The following is a 21,710-nucleotide window of genomic DNA, read 5'->3' as shown; positions in this document are numbered from 1 at the left end:
CAAGTCCAGCTCCAAAGCAAAGCCATTTTCAGGCAGTGGTTTAGCCTAACACATTGCTTTACATGTGGCATATTGTAGTTCTCAACTGGTGGGTCGTGACCCAAAATTGGATCCCAGGTCTGTTTGGATGTCACAGACAGCAAGGAAAAACAATGCTAAATGCAAATAATAAACGGCAATTAACTATATATTCATGCATAGTTAGGGTAACAAAATAAACAGGCTAATAAACATTTGAAAGGAGGATAAATTGCTTATCATTTCTTTTGTTGTTGAGGTCAAAAGTCATGCATCCAATCAAACTCTACAGTATTTTGGCACTTGGTAATGTGGCTAATACTAATATAACATTTGGCACAGTGTTTGTCCTATGCATTAGACTGGACAATCACCGTTCAGTTGTTGTTTATGCATTTTAAAAACTGTCAGATTTCCAATTCAGCCTATGTAATGTGGCATATTGTTAAGGCTTTGGTTGGATTAATAATTGTATTGTTTTACTGTAGGACATTTCTGTTCACTTTTGTATGCTAAACAATTTTAGTAAAAAAGTTGTACAATTTTGTTTTGGGTCACCATTTGATGTCCAATTAAAAATGTTGGTTCTGAAACAAACTAGTTAAAAACCATTAGCTTGGTAGTTTATGAAGTATACAGCAAATGCACAAGGGCCCAGAAGCATTTAGGCATACCCGACAGCTGCATTAGTAACGTTGATACATTACCCTAATCACCTGAGACCCTCAACTCTCTGTGGGTGGAAGATTCCAGACACAATGTGAGACCAGAGAAGCCCCTTGACTTGCTCATTTCTATTGTGACTTGACCCCTGTGCTAATTATCCTTGAACTTTATAAACAGTGGTAGCACAAATTAACACCCATAAATGGTTACCACCTGTGTTGCTGAGGTGAGGTATGTTCTTGCTCTTAACTAGCAGGCTGCTTACTGAGCTTCTGGACTGCTGGGATATACGCTCAGGTTTCAGATGTCGTAAATCTCTAAATCGCAGGAAAATTCAAGACCACACTAACCGTGCTGCGGTTAGGGGGTAGAGGGGCCCTTGCATTATCAAAATGAATTTCTTCTTTGTTTTACTCTCCCAACAGGCTATGTAGGCAAAATACATTACTCTCGATCCGCTTGCATGTTTGTTTATATTGATTTGCTGTGTGTGCGTTCACGGCTGTCACTGCCAACTGTATGGTTGCCAAGACGAGCAGGAGTGAAAGCGGCAGGCCCCGGGCTGCATCAACAGCTGTGTCACATATGCCGCTGATCGATATAAACAAACACGGTCGCCCCCATCCGAGACACGATTGACAGGTATGATTCATCTCGTCCCGCCAGAGGGTGGAGGAATTATAAGTACAGATAGATCATTGCCCGTCCCAGGGAAAGATCGTCGAGGTTAGCGGGGGACACAGGCAAGATCATTCGCCTCCCACGACAACACGCGTGACTCCCCGCGCACACCAAAGCAGCGAGAGCAGATTAAAGCCGCATGATTCCGCCAGTTCTTTAACTCCAAAAGTTCCACACTGTCTGACTTGTGATAGATAAATTAGTGTGCCAGGCTCATCAGTACACTGGGGTTACTGTAGAGAGTATTCAGCAAAGTCATTGGGGAGGATTACTCAAGTGTCAGAAGGCTGCTCTGCTGTATTTAGTGGCTGCTTAAAGCACAGTACATTTGGTGCAGCGGAGGACTGGTACATCTCAAAGCTCTCCGACGCATGGGCTCTAACAGTGGGGCGGCACACAATGGGGAGAGCCATTTCAGCCATGATGAGGAGTAATGGTTTGAAACAATATTCCCACAGGGCCTCAAATTGAAATCCGAAACTGTGATATTGTTTCATCTCAGTGCAATTTGAAATGTCAAAACGACTTTGGCACATTCGATCCACTGTGCGCCCAATGACTGTTGAGAGCCATTTGGAGAGGCTCCATAATACACATCATCTGCATATGCAGATTCCCACACTGGGTAACAGCGCTATCTTAGTACTGTCTTGGATGGCACACATCATATACAGTATTTCACTCTTCCATGTGGACATGTGGGAATTGTTCACCTCTCTGTGTAGTCAACACAGCTAGATACATTTGTGCTCAACTACAGATTTAAAACTATTGCTGTGAATTAAACCCCATAAACTCTGTACAGAACTTTTGCACAAATTTGCACCAGTTTCGTTAATCACTAATAGAAGCTGATTTACTGTTTACTCATTTACTCTCTACCGCATATATTATCTGTATATAGGGGAGACAGAGGCTAGAAGTCACATGTGCTAGTTAAGTTATGTTGGTTTCAAACACCAAGTTCTGTCTTAAGACCTTAATATACTTCATACGAATAATTTAAAACTAAATCTGGCCAAAAAGAAGGTGTTTTTGCATTTATTTAGGTGGTTCGTAACAGCTCGTCTGGGCAAACTTTTAGGAAAACTTCTAACCAGCTGCTAAACTCTTTACTGCCATTGGTCCATGTCATCGGTAGGTGTGACCTGAACCTCCACCTACTACTTTGCTTACGTTGTTCAGTCCCTATTCAACATGAATACACGGGAGTGCAGAGTTATTATCGAGCTGGTGCAAATGTACCTACATCTGTACAATCGTTCGCATAGACAGTGATGGGCAGAACCTATTAGCTTAACTAGATATCTGAGTAACGAGGTTTTAGCTTTGCTAATTTTACTGTATATCATGTAGATTTTCAGTAGCGAAGCTATATTTTTGACTAGGTAGCGGCAAATTTTGGACAAAAGCTACACCACTACATCATGCCTTGTATCCGGTATTTACTATCGCCAGATTTGAATCAGAACTAAAGATGTCCTATCATAAATGAATCGCTCATTTGCGTCAGTTCTTTACAATTAATTGGTCACATGTGATAGGAAAGCAGTCTGAATCGGTTCGCGATTCAATCCAAATGACTCAGAAAGCTTGCACGTGCACTGCTTAATCATTTGTGCACTCTCTCACTTGCCAACGCACTCACGGAATATTTGAAAACATGGAAAATAAAGATAACGCTTGTTGCAGTGAATCTACAATCAATTGAAACCAAACCTGCAAATGCATCCTATCGTTTGCCAGTGATGAAGAAGGTCCTTATAAAGTTCAGCACGTGTGCAGCTTGTAAACGTCTTCTGCAGGTAAAGAAATTTAGCAGCCAAAAAGAGTATCAAAACACTTATTAGCCTACATGAAAACACATAAAAAGTACCGTAGCATTACCATGTTATTTGGACATGTACCGTTACCTGGGAGCACCATGCTAATAAAATGGTATATGAATTTGGTAATCATACAGCGAAGTTCCATAATAATTTTTTAAATACCTTGAAGCACCATGTATAAATACAACAGTATATGAATATGGTTATCATATATCAAATTACCATGGTAGTAACATGGTATTCTTTGAAATACTTTGAAGCACCATGCAAATACAGAAAGGTACATAAATATGGTAGTTGTATTTCAAAGTACCATGGTATTACCATCTGATACCATCAAAAATAACATTGTTATTGCCCAGATGTGCTCACACACACAAAGAATTTGGCCTCTTATCAAAAGCTTCAGTGGCATTCAGAAATACAACAGCAAGACACAGAATAGTATATGTACAGAGTTTTTATACTGGAATGTGTAAAGGAAATTATGTTCAAATGGGTATGTGTTTGTAGAGGTAGTAGTATAAATCTAAAAATAAAATTTATAAAAGAAATAGTGATTTTACATATTGAACACATGGGTTTTTATAGGTAGCATGTCTAAATATGAATTTACATGTTTGTTTGTTTTTTACGTGCACATACGTATTGCACCATACTGTATACTTGTATACTGGATTGCACTAAACTGTAATATACTGTACCATGGCTTTGATAAACGGCATGTGAATACGTCTTTTAGATGCTTTTTCTATGACGGTATCCTCCTTGCATCTGTGGTTGAAATAAATGAAGTAGCTTAAATATAGCAAGCTACTTTGGGCATGTAGCTTGTAGTGTTACTTAATACTTTCTCTGAAGTGTAGCTTTTAGCTTAGCTTAGCAAATTTTTCTGTTGAGTAGTTGTTAGCTTTGCTAGCTAATGTTTTTTGAGTAGCTTGCCCAACACTGCGCACAGAGACATTTTACAAGAACGTGTCAAATGTTTTATTATTATTATTATTATTATTATTATTATTCTACAAAAGGAATCAAATCTACTCAAATTCTCTCAAGTGCTCATTCACTTATGTGCCATCTGCAGCAAAAGTGAATCACACATCTGCCAAAAGATATGCCTCTATGAACATTCTTTTGTCTGTATTCTGAACAAAATCTTTTATAAACTTATCTTTGCAGTAGTATCAGTGTCATCATAAATTACAATAACAGAGTGTAATCAGCGCATATTCTGGACGCGTATAGCATGTTAGTGCATTAGCATCATGCATTCAGAATGTAAACAAGACAAATTAAACATGTTCCACTGCATATACAGTATATTACTTTAAATAATCATTGAGTGGTTAAAACAGCATCTTTTACTGACCTCTTGTGAATTCTTCTCAAAGAATGAGACAAAAAGTCACATTTTTAAGGTTTTACATGTAGCCTCCTCATATTTAAATGTACTTCTAAACGCCTCCCACATCAGTGTGGCTGGTGTCAGAATGTTTGCAAACAGTATACCTCAGTTGTTTAGAACTTCTTTTTTACCCCCAAATAATTGAACATAGAAGAACTTCTCTGGAAGTATATCAGGGCCTTTAAATGAACTTTTTTTTTTTTTTTTTAAATTTGATCCTACAAACTATAATTCCAATATTACCATAATTTGTAATGGTGCACGGTGGCTCAGTGGGTAGCAATGTCGCCTCACAGCAAGATGGACCCCAGTTCGAGTCCTGGCTCACCATGGGCCTTTCTGTGTGGAGTTTGCAGTGGGTTTCCTCCGGGTGCTCCGGTTTCCCCCCACAATCCAATTATATGCAGGTCAAGTGAATTAGAGACTCTAAATTGCCCGTTGGTGTTAATGAGAGTCTGAATGTGTTTGTGTGTGTTAGCCCTGAGATGGACTGGCCACATGTCCAGGTTGTTTCCCTGCCTTTGCCCCGAGACAGCTGGGACAGGCTCCAGCACTCCTGGTGACCCTACATAGGACAAGCATCTATAGAAAATGGATGGTTGGATGTTCAATAAACAAAAAACAACAAAAAAAAAATGAACATATTAAGGCAATGGTCAACTATATAAGGGGAACTTTTCATATTTGCAGCATGTCTGGGCAAGTCATTTAATTCATATTGGGGCAAGTTGTCACCTTGATACACAGTATATGTTGCTGTTTTACATGTTTTTACAAATGTATTAATAATAATTTACAGTTCTGTAGCCCAAAAAAACTTTAACTGCTGTATATACTGTGTTTGGATGTCACTTTTCCATTTTTGCTGTTTTGTAAACTGTTTTGTGTTTCATGAATGTTTGACTGTTTAAAATATTGTTTATATTAGGCCTGCTTCTTCTTAAGACTCGATTTCCTTTTTCAATAAAAAAGGGATTCTTCTCAAATCAGTTTTAATAAACAGCAGATTCCATTTGTGACATCTTGCCCCATAGTGTGAGTCCATGTTTGTTAAATTAACTGTTTTTGTTTTTACTGAGCAATAATGGTGGAAATGTTGAACAGCTTTTTATTATAGTAATACTATCATAAGTCTTTAATGTATGTGTCTATACAGAAATCTACTTTCAAAAATTAATCTACCCTGAAAATATTAACAGGAGTAAAGTGTGACAACTAGCCTCTGTCTCTGCACTGCGTTATATAAGTTTGGCAGAACATATCTGGTTTTTAAAACATTTGGAATCACAAGTAATAAGATGGCAGCTCAATCAAACCCACTCTCACATCAATATGAGTGTTCGTAGACATTTTTTCATCTCCATCAAGTACATGTAAAGACCCCTTCAGCAAAGATCACCACTGCAATTAATTGAGTGTGCCATTTAATCAGGAGGGCATTTAGATATGTTTGATTAAGGACTGAAATCAGACCCATTGTGTGGAGTTCTCATTATTCTCTCGAGACTGCAGGAGACCAGATTCATGCTGAGAGTTCAGTCTCTGATTCACATGGCCATTTGATGAAGTTGACTTGACAATCAGGATCAGGCATTTCATGATAAGGGTATGAGTGAAATATCATGCATTGAGTGCACACACACACACACACACACACACACACAAACACACACACACACACACACACACAAGTGTGCTACCTTTCATGGCCTCGGATTCTAATTAGTTCAATTAAATCATTTCATTATAGTTTTATAAGGTCTAATGCACAATTGCTTTGTCATCTGTACTTGGCCTGATTAACTTTCTTTGTGTGCTCTCTCTTCCTTTCTTTCTGTTGCTCTTGGTCTCTTTCTATTCCTCCCTGTCTTTCTGTTTCTCTCAAATACTATGCCTATAATACCTGGAGAAAACTTTTCTGCTTTCATAATGAAATATTTGTGATGTATATATTGCTTGATCTTGGTCTCCCTCCATCTCCTTTACAGATTTTTTGTTTCTTCTAAAGAACCAGCTCATGGTCTGAACCAAGAGTAGTGCTTTGGAAAACCTCCAGTTTCGCCAGACTTTCGTGAGAACTGATTTGTTGTTTACATAATATTTGCTCTTGGGTTATTTATGAGTGTGGGCAAGCTGCAAACACAATGGATATATCAAAGGGCATGAAAGCATGAAAATATGCGTTGCAAATGCCAAATACCAACTTCATCATGGACCAGCGTTCAATTTTTATTTTTCTATTAGCTGCTGTTCTGCAAGAGGAGGCACGAATGCAGAACAGAAAAAAAGCATGATTTATTTGTTTACTTTACTCTCCAGTCAGTGTCTAATGAAACCACTCCAATTACAGTTTAATGTGACTTAATGCACACATTCTGTCTTCAAATCAGCCTCTGTAATGGCTGTAATATACATATTAGACAGTTTAATTAGATGGCACTTTAGTTATCTTCATGCAGTCCTCCATTAGCAGGTCCTTGGTTTGGTGCTGTGCTAGCTGTACTTTCTTTTTCTCAGATGGAGAGATTATTCTAATGCAATTTAAATGCTATATAAACCCAGCCTGTGGGGGAATGCATAATGGTAAATGTATGAACAATAAGCCACAAGCTATATCTGCCTGGCGTTGCCATGGTTAACATTCAAGACGGTGTGCTGCATGTTTAATAAAAAAAAAATGCATAATTAGCGATACTTAAAATGTGTATTTGTGCTTCACAGATGCCTTCTCGGTGGAATATAGTGTTAGGGTCTCAGTATATCTTAATTCATTACAGAAAAGAGCAGTGCTTTTTATTTTCCTTAGAGGAGGAAGCTAAGTGAAGTTCTCCAGTTTATTAATTACAATGTTATAAACAGGAGAAGGCATATCCTCTACACGGTGGCCTATGTGGTGGTTTTCATCTTTATTTCTGCGTTTGTGTGTCTGTGGTCTGTGAGTACACAGCCAAAATGCTCATGTATTGAGAGAAAATGCCTTAATTTCTGAAATAGTAGCAATGTAGTTTGTGGATTCTAAAGTTTTTTTTTTTTATTATTATTATCATTGTGGCATTGACAGCAAACTTAACAAAGTGTTAGATTAAAACTTAAAATTTGATTTAGATAGATCAATTATACAGGATATCTTGCCTGCCATGCAGAGTTAAATCACAATTATACTGTATACTGAATGCCGTATGCTATAAACAATAATATATTCTAAAAATATTTTGGCGTACTTTGATGCTCCTTTCTAAAAAAAAAGCCCATAAATATTTATTAATAATCACTCGCTTTATCAACACAAAATGTGTATCATTATTAAGCTTAGAAGCTGGACTTTACAATACATATGGGCAATATGACCAACTCTTAACATGTGTTTTTTAATTTGCTAGCAAGTCATAAGTGCTCCATTTTCATAAATTAGAAAATATGATTGCTTACTGTATACCATTCTGTCAAACATATGGTTAGAACATCATACAGATCGGAAAGATCTTTAGAAGAATACAACAAGCACATTGTTTCACTCACAGACCATATATATATTGAGTAAAAGCCGTAAAAGCTCATAGTTTAAGTTTAAAAACAGATGTGGTTTTTTGTCACGTTTTCACTGGTAACTTCATGAAATATAAGCAGAATATAAAAACAGCAGATGCTCCCGATTAAATCGAGCCCAAATATAATGTGATATCATGCATAGATCTTAAAATTGGCCTTAATACTGCACACATGAGGTGCTAAATGGTTTGAGAAGTTATTATGGGTTTGGAGACACAGCAGCGTGACCTGTGTCTCCAAAGTATGGCTAGTCAATTGCAGCTCCCCGATCTTTGTTGTGGCCTCACATTAGAAATTAGTTCTTCCATTGGAGGATCATCTGAAATCATCATTTGCATGTGTATTTTCTCACAGCGCTCCATTCCAGCCAGGTTGACATGCCCTAAACACTCGACTGTCAGTGTAGAACCATAGAAGAACCAAAAGCTGAAATTCACGTTGGCCGGCAAATGACTTACACATATTGTGCTGACTCTAGAAAGTGATCACTACTGTGTGCATGTTTTAACAATCATGCACACACCCACACGCCAATTGACATTAAAATACGAGCCCTTTTCAGGTACCAGAAAAAGAAGATCTTTGAGTCATTCAATGGTTGCCAAGGCGGTCTCCCGTCTCCCTGTGATACCATTTATTATTCCAGTGTCAGAGACCTAACGATTTCAGGTCAGACACTAATTATTCTGACATTTTCAAATACACTCTCTCCCTTCATATATGACCCAGACAGAGAAGGGCAGAGGCACCGGTGTTGGCATCACTTATTCCAGTGGTGAGTGATGTCAGAGAAAAATTGACTTCCCATGTGCACTGTAGTCAATTGTCAGTTCCAAGAACAACCATTGGGAATTTATAGAACTGATGATTCTCTATTCAGCCTTACAGCAGATTACTGTCAAAAAACAACAACTGGAGAATGTGCTAAGCTGTACTCTGATGAACAAATCAGGTCTCTTTCTGACACTGAAGTCTGGCTTGCCCTAAATACACAGAACTGATGTACTACTCAGAATGGAAATGTCTGGATCGCTCTATTTGCTTTTGTCATCATGGCTTTATAGCCCATGAAAGTCATGGTTAAAGATATTTTGCCTGCAAAGATTGAAACTTCCAGTCTGTTACTGTAATCAGATCTAAAATAAAATCCTAAACCAGAAGAGTACAAACAGATTGTAACGTTGGGCTGGCGCTGGCAATGACAAAAACGATGACGATGGAGTGAAGAACCCAAGTGCAATTTTATTCCAAACGTGATATCCAGAAACCCTAACTCCAAAGTGAATAAAACATAAACACAAACTTGACTATAACTTGACATAAACTTGACCAATCCAACAAAGTTACATTCACAAACAATCAATACCTGACAATGGACAAAGGAAAACATGAGGCTTAAATACATGAACATGGGAGAACACATGACAAGGATAACCAATAAACACTGAGAACTCTAAACAAGATAACAAGACAATCAACCAATGAAAAACAAGACACAAGAACATGGAGGGAAACATGAAATCACATGACAAGGGAACCACATGACATGAAACAGGAACTAGAATTTCAAAATAAAAGACATGAAAAACATTAACCAACAAAATACACATGACACAGATATCATAGGGTTGCAGAAAAAAAGTATGTGAGCCCTTGGATTTACCTGGATTTCTGCATGAATTGGTCATCAATTTTGATCAGATTTGTACTTAGTCATAACAACAGACAAACACAGGCCGCTTAAATTAATAAGACACAACAATGATACATTTTTATAAAAGTTTTATGTAAATGATCACAGTGCAAGTTGAATCCCTAATGACTTTTCCAAAAGCTAACTGGAGCCATGAGTAACCATTTCTAGGTTGATTCCACCTAAAAATGCAACTTTGTGGCTCTGTGGTACTATCAAATCAATCCTCTGTTTGTTCAAGCATCCCATCCAGCCCAACACAGCAATATTGGCCCGAACAATGGCATGAGTTTGGTGTGGGGCTATCTATTTCTCCAACTAATGGAAGATGGAAGAAAGTTTTCTGAAATCTGTTTGCAAACAGTGATTAGTTGTGCAGTTCTGTTTGGAATTTGTTTTTTTGTTTTGTTTTGTTTTGTTTTTTAAATGGCTTGTTGACTTTTATAATTGAAATCCAGGTAAATTCAAGGGTTCACATACTTTTTCCTATAACTTTAGCTAAATATTTCTTCAACCATCTCTGTCTCTCTCTTTTTACAGTACAGTGTCTGTCTGATTCATACAGCCATAAAAATGTGTATCTTTTCTCACCTAAGTGTCCGAATCTAACTCCAAACTGTATTTCTGAAGTTCAGCTCCTGTTTGGCGTCTGAACAGGGCTGAAGAAAGCTGTTTCAATTCTTCTTATTGTTTTATATATATTGTATAATTTTCCTAGACAGTAGTTCCTGTTTTGAGTATTTCTCAATATGATGTAATATACATCTGGTTCAGACCCAGTATGTCATGTTTGTTATTAAAGGCAGAGACACTTTGATTGAATCCACTTTGTCCGCAAAACCTGGGCGGGATCAAACATATAAGGTGCTCAACATCAGAGAGAGCAAATTGGCCATGTGCTGGAAGGATTGGTTCAATCAACCTCCAACCGTATAATTAGTAATTAGATTGGGATTAAAGTTAACTCAGAGTGGAAGAGTATGGGCAATTCAAATCAGCATATGAAATGTGATTAAATTAATGGGAAAAATTGAAATATTAATGTTCAGATTTGCAGCCGGGTCCCTGGTCTCGGCCATCAGTCATGTGCTGTTTGAACTGTTCTTAATTACTGACTCGGAGGAATTTAGGGGGAATGGGAATACTCTAATGCCGTCTCTCTCCCTCTGTCGGTCTCTTCTTCTGTCTCAGTGGTGGGCAATTCATATATCTTCATCTCTGGCTGAGGTTCAGTGCTATTGCATTGTCTGAAAAAAATAAATAAAAATAAAAATAAATTCTGGCACTAATAGCATTTAAATAAAAGATTTACATTACATTTATTGAAAAATGCTTAACTTTGTCAAATATATAAAAAAAATTCAATTAATGTATTTGAAGAGTAAAAACACTTTTGTTAAAAACATATCATTCATCATGTTTACTAGTTTTCAAAGTGCATTAATCCTTTTACTTTTCATTAAACGCTTCACATTTACTTTAATACCATATCTCCTCTTTCACTATTAAATAGTAGATAAAAGCCAAATATTCATTAGTTACATATTTGATAGACAATATTACATAAATTGGACCCACATTATACTAGGTGTCTTTAACTAATATGTACTGAAGCATTTGATACAATGTACTTATTACGTAAATACTTCTTTTGCATACTTACATTTAAAGTACCTGCATTTAATTACATCTGTAGTTACACTGTTAACCTTAGACATAATCCTAATCCTAAAACTAACCCTACCCAAACCATTACCCTAAACCTTAACATAACCTAACTCTAACCCTACCCCTACCCCTAAACCTACCCATACCTCAACCTTGGTAGCAGCAAATAGAATCTTATGAGAATTTTGATGAACATGTAGTTACACAGTAAGTTCACTGTATTGTATGTATTTTAATGTTAGTACAAGTTGTAGTTAAATACACCTAATATACATTGGGACCCATAAACCATAACACTTTACAATAAGCTTCTTTTTGTGTACATTAGTTAATTAATTAGTTATCATGAACTAACAATGAACAATATTTTATTACAGCATTTTCATGAAAGTACAATTGTTTATTGTTTATTCATGTTAGTTCATAATGCATTAACTCATGTTAACATTTATAACTTTACATTTTAAACATGTATTAGTATATGTTACGTTTACAAATAATGTTAACGAATATAACATTATTTTAAAATGTTATCACATAAACTTTATGGAATGTTTTAAAATTTATGAGCAAAAATGGCATTAACTGATTCAGTTATTAAGCTATAGTTTGTTGTTGTTGTTGTTGTTGTTTTATAATATGCACATTATTTAAAGATTACTGAATTCAGTTTGATGAGTATTTGTTACACAAATGAAATTCAAATAAATAAATAAATACATAAATAAATAATAATAATAATAATAATAATAATAATAATATATTGACTGAAAAGAGTGCATCTATGAGACCAAACCTTGTGGCTAAATTTACTCAAAAACCCCCTCCCTCTGCTCATTTGGCTCTTTCATTTCCCAAACAGAGAAAGCAGAAGAGAGAAGCCTAGTTTCATCAGGTCCGACACGTGGTCACATTTCAGATATTCCAATGTCATTTTATCTCTAACAGAGCAATTTCAAAGTGTTGGCAAGGTCATAATACGCTGCTCTCACAAATGGCTTAAGGCAGTTTAGTACTGAGTCAGGATGTGTGGGGGAAGAGGTACTAAAGCTCTTTGATTCCAGCAGTGGGGGACCAGGCAAATGTACAATTAGCCCCTATGACCATTTCACTTTCATATTAAGTTCCTTTCACATATAATCACAAGTTGAGAGTTTCATCATGAAATATGCCATTGGTGTGTCAAGATAAAAGGATTAATTCTTAACTTTACGACTATCATTAAAATATACAAGGCTTGAATGGAATTAATACAGGGGTTTCTTATATAAAACTTTTCAAAGTTCAAGTGACAACCATAAAATTCAAAATTTCCAAAAGATACTGCTTGTGAGACGTTAAAATAACATTTTCAGTTTCATTAAGACATTGAAATGAAACCATGAATTTTCCTTTTTCTTTTCCTATAAATATTGTTATAAATTGTATAAACTTATGTCATAATTTGTGTAATATATTTATTAAATGATGTCATAATGTTCTTACCCTCATGTTCTTCCAAACCCATTTTCTTTCTAATGTGGAACACAAAAGGAGATGTTTTAATAAATATTGCCATTTATCTCTTCAATACAATGGCGCAGTCTGACTCAAACCTATCGTATTCCTTCAGAAATATGATGGACGAGCCACATGAACTACTTTCATGACACTTTTCGATTGTTTTAAAGCTTTAAAGTGAGTCACTATATAACATATGACATACAGTATGTGCAAAAGTTTTAGGCACTTGGGAAAAATGTTGCATAGTGAGGATGTCTTCAAAAATAAATATTATATTAAATAAATATATAAATATTTTTCATTTATCAATTAACATCATCTAAAGTCCAGTAAACATAAAAAGGCTAAAACAATATTTGGTGTGACCACCTTTGCTTTCAAAACAGCACCAGTTCTCCTAGGTACACCTGGACACAGTTTTTCTTGGTTGTTGGCAGATAGGATGTTCCAAGCTTCTTGGAGAATTCACCACAGATCTTCTATCTATTTCGGCTGTCTCAATTGCTTCTGTCTCTTCGTGTAATCTCAGACTGACTCAATATTCAGTGGGGGGCTCTGTGGGGACCATGACATCTGTTGCAGGGCTCCCTGTTCTTCTATTCTAATATTTTCTATTTGCAAAAGAAATGTTTGGGAGTCTAAAATGTATATTTCCTATTGACACACTAAAGCTGAAAATATAAATAACCATCTTAAGACAAATGTTTTTGTGAAGCATCTTATGTGCCTAAGACTTTTGCACAGTACTGTATATGTACTGCCATCATATTGAAGAGATAAAACATGATATTTATTGACCTCCTGAAACCCAAATTTGAAATTTGTTACTAGTAGCACCTAAGAAACATGCAAATATATATATATATATATATAATTTTTTTTTTCTCCTCCTAAAAATTGATGTCCACATATGTGAACAGTGGGACTAAGTTGAAATCTTAAATAATACCAAGCAATAGAGTGTCTGATTTGTTTTTTGTTTTTTTATCAAATTGTTTATTATGTTTCCAGAAGTGGTGGTTATTCATGTTTTTGAGACATAACTGACATTACATTAGAAATGATGGTAATGTTTTAGATTACTGCCTGCAATTTACAGTGTAAGTACACCGAATTTACAGCGTACCTTTTTTGTATTAATAGTGTAACTACACAGTATGTACTTGTAGGTATAAGGGAACAATATGCAAAGTTTGGGGAATAAAGGGGTAACAACCTGGAAAATTACAAATAATTTATACTGTAAGTATTTTATAACTAAGGGGTAACTATTCTAATATTACGTGGTATATGACCTTATACTATGCTAAATAACAATCTTACTTTGAGAGCAATTAAGCAAGAACATACACAGCATACCTTTTTGTAATAATAGTGTACCTTCACCAGAGGTTGGTAGTAACGTGTTACATTTACTCCGTTACATTTACTTGAGTAACTTTTTTGGGGGGAAAATACTTTTAGAGTAGGTTTAAAAGTGGGTACTTCTTACTCTCACTCAAGTAAATTTCGAATTAATTTTTTTAACTTTTACTTCTTTACAATGGGCGGCGTTCCTGTCGTTACATTACTGGGTTTAATTTTAATTAATGCGTAATTTATTGAGAGATTACTGAATGGGACTTTTACAAGAGCGGAAGTTCACACAGAGGCGAGCGCTGCTGTTATAGACTGTCACTCAAGTCATCAGTGCTGCAGCATCAAACTCTTCAAAGTGAAACACTTTTTTTGCTCCGCACAGTGAAAAAAAGAATAGTTTTGTCATGCAATTCCTTCATTTAACACCAAGACAAGCTGATATTTCAAGATTAAAATCACAGCTTCAATTTAAGGCAGCACGCTGAGGTAAGTTTTAGCTCTAATCCTAACGCGAGCTTTTCTGTGTAATGTGATGGTCATTTTCAGGGTGATTCTGTAACTGGGCTCTTATGACATCAGTTTTTAAGTGTACATTTTTAAATCAGTGCAGCAATATATCAGTGCGCTTTGTCCAGCGTCCCGCATGTCATGAGCAGTATTTACGCATTTACTACGTGCCCTCGCAGGGGTACTGGAAACTATCGCAGCTACTTCAGGCGGATTAACTGTATAAATCCATGTAAACATCCAAATTAAGTGTAAATAAATGCCTTGACTCTGCTGTTCGCGTGATTGACAACCAGAGCGCGAACAGACAGCATTTCTGCACGTCCACAGCGAGGTGCGCGTGAGAGATGTGCGGGCGCGAGGTGATCGTATGGTGAAGAGAGTGGCTGTGTCCGAAATCGTTCATTCATTCACTATTTCATATATAGTGCATGGCAGTTAGTGCACTATATCTCAGCAGTGAGTGAACGAAATGAGTGAATTCAGACACTGACGTATACACAAAGTGTCGGATCTCGCAGAAACATCACATATTAACTTTTAAAATACTTGGGCCTTATTTGTTATTCTTATTAAATACTATATTAATACAATAAATCTTCATTCTGTTTGTCATTTTAAATATATACTGTGTGTTAATATAAAGAGTTAACACATTTGATCAAATAAAGAGTACATACAAAATGTATCTGTATGTTTTGCCTCTCTGTATATTATTATGTTATTTTAATCAAGTAATGATTTGTCAAAAAGTAATTTAATACATTCAGCAAGAATGAAAACATTGCAGGAGTGAAGGAAGCAGTAAACTCCCAGCTCATACGTCTTCCCTGTGGTGGATTGTGGGCAATTAACCATCGTCGAGTGTACATCAAATGTACACTCGAAATTAGAGTGCATTGTGGGTAATAATGAGTGAACAAAAGTAAGGAACGAGTGGCTCACTCAGAATTCAGACAATCCTACAAAATAGCGGACACTCGAAATAGTGCACTATATAGTGGATAGGGGATGGTTTCAGACACAGTGAGTGTTCCACGACCGGGGTTGGTGCCCTACACAGGCTTCGTACTCTGCACTTAGAGAGCGGAGGTACTGCTGTACAGAAATTCTTTCGACTCTGAAAACTGTAACTATACTGAAACAAGAATCCACGCAGGACTTAAAAGCTATGAAATAGTGAAAGGCATTAATAAAGCATGATCTTGCTTTGGTTTATATTTCAGCATTATATATAATGTCCTTGTGGGACATTTTCACCATAATAATTACTAGAAATGTTTCTAAACCTCTCTTCTTATTGACAAATTCATCCAGATCTGACAAGAGTCCTTAAAGGGATAGTTCACCCAAACATTACAATTCTCATTATTTACTCACCCTCATGCCACCCCAGATGTGTGTGACTTTCTTTCATCTACTGAACTCAAATGAAGATTTTTAGAAGAATGTCTCAGCTCTGTAGGTCCATACAATGCAAGTGAATGGGTGGCAACATTTTAAAGCTAAACAAAATCACATCCAGTGGTTAAATCCATATCTTCAGAAGCGATGTGATTGAGAGAGAAACAGATCACCTTCACTTGTGTTTTTGGTAATTCACATTCTCTGCATATCACCCCTACTGTCTAGCAAAAAATGACAAATATTGATCTGTTTCTCACCCACACCTATCATATCACTTCAGAAGATATGGATAACTACTGGAGTCTTATGGATTACTTTTATGCTGCCTTTATATGCTTTTTGGAGCATCACAATTTTGACCTACAGAGCTAAAATATTCTTCTAAAAATCTTAATTTGTGTTCTGCAGAAGAAAGGAAGTCATACACATCTGGGATGGCATGAGGGTGAGTAAATGATGAGAGAATTTTTATTTTTGGGTAAACTACCCCTTTAAAGTGATAGCTCAGCCATAATTAAATATTTTGTCATCATTTCCCTACCCTCATGTTGTTCCAAACCAGTGTGACACTTTGCATTATGTGGAAAGCAAAATATGTTAGACAGAATGTTAGGGACTGACAGTCTCGCTCACCATTCACTTTCAACATATAGAGGAGAAAAAAAATTCACTGAAGTTAAATAGTGACTCAGGCAAACATTCTGTCTAAAATTTACTTCGTGTTGCATGGAAGAAAGAAAGTCATATGGGTTTGGAACAACATGATGGTGAATGATGACAGAATTTCCATTAATAATAATAATAATAATTCTGTAATACATGGTAAATGTGTATTATGTAATGGAATATAGGGGAGTTAATGTCCAATATGTCATTTGTGAAAGTAACAAGTTACTCACTACTTGAGTACTCTTTTAATTGGATACTTTCTTACTCTTAATCAGGTAATTATTTATGTAAGTACTTTTACTTCTACTTGAGTAATTATTTTTTTAAAGTAATTGTACTTTTACTTGAATACAGTTTTTGGCTACTCTACCCACCTCTGACCTACACATATAGGCTTCTGTAGGTATTTTTTAACTACGGGGTACATACTCTGTTATTACAGGATACATAAGGTTTTTTTCTGATGGAGTTTTGGTTACTTGCCATTGTAGCCTTTAGCTTGCTCACTGGGGGCTTAAATTACTATTAATATTCCGAAAATATTATCGAACTAACTGTATTGACACTATTGGATGAGAACACAAAACTTGAACTGAATTGAGCTGAATAATTACATTACCGTCTTGAGCCGCTTTATAGCTGAAATTGAAGTATTTTTCATAATTGATGCATTTTGAAACATTACTGTTATTTTTCTGTTTATTACTGTGAAGCTGCTTTGTAACAATCTGTAGCCTATAGTATAAAGCGCTATATAAATAAATGTAATTTGACTTGACTTAACTTGACATGATGGAGATATTACGTGGTATATGACCTACTATGCTAAACAACAATCGTTTGGGAGCAATTTAGGAAGAACATACACTGTGTAAATGTTTGTAATAATACATAGGTATCATATATATATATATATATATATATATATATATATATATATATATATATATATATATATAATACCTATTACAAAAGCTTGCAAACATAAGATTGTTGTTTAGCATAGTAGGTCATACATACCACGTTATATTAGAATAGTTACCCCTTAGTTATAAAATACTTACAGTATAAATTATTTGTAATTTTCCATGTTGTTACACCTTTATTCCCCAAACTTTGCATATTGTTCCCTTATACCTACACGTAAGTAATTTATAGGTACACTATTATTACAAAAAGATACGCTGTAAATTCGGTGTACTTACGCTGTAAATTGCGGGCTGTAATCTAAAGTGCTACCGAAATTATCATAAATAATTCTGATTCAAAGTAATAGCCAGCATCATCCAATCAATGTCAACCATGTTAAAATAAAATTATACATGAAAAATTCTGAATCTATGTACTTATTACCATCGTCCCGTGTCTGCCAAACATGTTGAGTGGTTCAAACATCATCTGCAGCCTGAAACTGAACTTTTGGTCGGATTTTAGCAGGCAATGCACTTGGCTGATTAGGAAAGCTATAGGATGCTCCCTTGCCCCCAATTTAGTAAATAACTTAACCTCCAGTGTGCTGTCTGTCTGCACTGGACTCGGAACAGTTTGAAATGCACCTTATTTTCATCCTAACTCCATATACAGCCTCTGAAAGCAACATTTTCCAGCTTTTGGATGAACCCATTGATTCTCAATGTGATAATGCACAGTGAACATAGGATATTTTAATGAATATTAGCCTAATCCATGTACGTGGTCATTGTGTTTATCAGCATTGCGTTTTGCAATAAATCACTCAAATTTAAAAAATGGCATATCATTTGAAACTAGAGACTACTCTTTTGACTCAAACAGGTTTTAAAGTAAAAACTTAATGAGGTTTCTTACCAGATTTAGTTTTTTTGCCATTTCTCCCAAAGAAAAACTCAGTTGAGATCGGCGCTATGTTGTTTTTTCACATGACTCGGTGTGTTGAAAGTTTAACCCTTTAATGTCAGTCTAGAGTGTCCTGAACTAAGATCAGTCAGTTTAAATGAAATGAAATTATACATGTTCTATATGTAACGGTAGCCAGCTGGAAGGTAGCTGTGCAGTGTGTAAACCTCACTCCCCTGGCCTCAAGAGGCGCACTAGCAACTGATGCTAAAGGCTGTAGCCTTTAGCCTCCTTGTTAGCGCACCCGCCTCCCATGCCGGAGACTCTGGTTCAAATCCAGCTTGGAGCAGGTCAAGCAGGACTGCTTACAGTGGTGCCGTGACCCAGATGAGAGTGATGTTTAGGGGGGTGAGAGTAACGGTAGCCAGCTGTTAGGTAGCTGTGCAGTGTGTAAACCTCACTCCCCTGGTCTCAAGAGGTGCACTAGCAACTGATGCTAAAGGCTGTAGCCTTTAGCCTCCTTGTTAGCGCACCCGCCTACCATGCTGGAGACAGCAGTTCGAATCCCACTCGGAGTGGGTAGAGCAGGACCAGTAACATATAGCAAAGTCAAAACGTAATGTCAGTGCAGGTGGATGCAGGGTTTCAGGATGTTAAAACATCTCCTTTTGTTTTCCACATAAGAAAGTAAGTCATATGTGTTTGGAATGACATGAGGGTGTGTAAATGATGACTGATTGTTTTTTTGGGGGGGAGTGAACTACAGTATTCCTTTAAGCATTCAGCACTAAGACTGTGTGATATTTAGTAAAGACACTATAAAGTAATTTTGAAAATCAAACGAAATGGAAAATAATGACTGTATTTTTTATTTGAGCTGTTACTGTTTTGGTGGTGAGGAACACTGCACTGTAAATGGGAGAAAGAGAGTCCATGCACACTGTTTTTTTGGCTTTTACTAGCTGTCTGGTTAATTTCTCTTGTGCATGTGCCTTGGTTTAGATTGAGCTCTTATGGTGAATCCCATACAAGGAAACTTGTGTTCCATTTACTCTCATTTACTGAACCTGTGAGTGGTGCTTGTCCATATTGAACTCGCAGCCTTGATGCGTAGGTGTTCTAGGTGGTTGCCAGGGCATTGCTATGTGGTTTCTAAGGTGTTCAGAGGGGTTGTTAGCATGTTGCTATGCGGTTTCTAGGTTGTCTTGGGTGGTTGCTAGGTGGCTATTTACTGGCTAAAGTCAAAAGAGTCCACCCCTAAGTCTCTATGATATTTTGGGCCACAAGATATGTTAAGTTCTTCCTCCGAATGTAAGTCAATTGGATAGATCGCCCATTTTATTGCACCAAATGAAAATGTTATGTCTGATTGCTTAGAAAAGCAATAGCATGCATGATTTGAGGTATCATTCATGTCCATAGCACAAATGTGCAGGACGAGTTACACGCCTAAGTTAAAAACCCCTAACCATAATTTTGAGGAGTAGTAATAGTGATAATTGCCTTATAGCAAACATCATACCATAATAACCAGTTGTCTACTTCTACTGGGCCAAGCTCTTTAAAAGCATAGCTTTTCAGCATCCTTACTGAAAAGTTCTTAATGTTCCTCAACTTTTTTGTTTGGAAACATTCAGTAAAACACTTTTCAGTTACATGATGACAGAAATATTTGATGATAAAAAAGGAAATGAGGATAACGTCAGGGTGAGGGAATATTTCACGGTGAACCCTGCTGATATGTTATTCATACCTTTAAAGATCTTAAGATCTCATGTGGAGGTGGTGTGAAGGGACAAGTTGAGTGAGATGTGTTTGGCTCATGTTAATAAGGGAGCACACTGAGGGGAAGGGAAGAAAAAACCCTACTCTGGGGGGGACGTGATCACTCAACCCATTAAAATGAATGATTCAAGCGAGTGGGGCATGCTCGAATAGGAAGTAAATAAATATAGAAACTTGCTTCATGAAATATTAAAGTCAGCACAAACAATGAAAACAATGAAAGGGTTTGGCAATTGTGAAGTCTGCCTCGGGTTTGGGGGGGAGGTACATTTTCAAAGGCGAAGACGAGCTGTGTGGAGAGCTGTCTCTGAGCCATTACTTAACATGAGAACGAGAGCAATTTTACTGTAGCATCAGCCAGGGCCTGCTGCACAGCATGAGAGAATAAACATTTCTTTTAGATCACAAGTTTTCCCCTTAGAGTGGAGAGGCATGATTATATTCTTTACAGGTTGTGTTGCCACACCGTGAATAAACAGCATGTGTATTATATTTGATCTTGCGGTACATATCTAATGTATGAGAAAAAGGAGTTTAAAAATACAGATTGTTTAGTGATGAGTTTCCTTAAACCATTTATTTCTTTTTGAAAACATTAACACTATGTTCTGTACATGGCTGTCAATCGATTAAACTTTGTAATCAAATTAAGTACATAACATACCAATTAACTAACTGAATTAATCGCATATCACATATATGATTATTTGCTGAGAAAGGCTTCCAAATCAAGATAACTCAAGATAACACTAAATAATACATAATAATTCAAATAATTATAAATATAATAGGCCTATGTATAATATTATAATTCAGATTGAAATATATTGCATTGACTAATAAACCACTGATTAGACAACACAAAAAGTAGCTTTAGAAGTCATTATATTATTTGTTTTATTCCCATATCATTGAACAAGCCAACAGTTGACAGCAATTCATTTTGCAACTGAGTTCGTCTTGTTCTCACATGGCGCGTTCTTGCATTCCCGATGATTTTGGAGTGCCTCACTAGAATTCAGGGTCCAAAGTGCTGCTATTTTAGAATGCTAGGTAAAGTTAAAAGTAGTTGAAACTTTGAAAATCATGTGTCGGGATCTCTGCATTCTTTTGTGCTTTGTCTAGCTGTCATGAATGCATCCTGTGTGACCAGCTG

Source organism: Myxocyprinus asiaticus, chromosome 34 (assembly GCF_019703515.2).
Source record: "Myxocyprinus asiaticus isolate MX2 ecotype Aquarium Trade chromosome 34, UBuf_Myxa_2, whole genome shotgun sequence".
NCBI classification, from domain to species: Eukaryota; Metazoa; Chordata; class Actinopteri; order Cypriniformes; family Catostomidae; genus Myxocyprinus; species Myxocyprinus asiaticus.
This window is presented reverse-complemented; position numbering follows the sequence as displayed.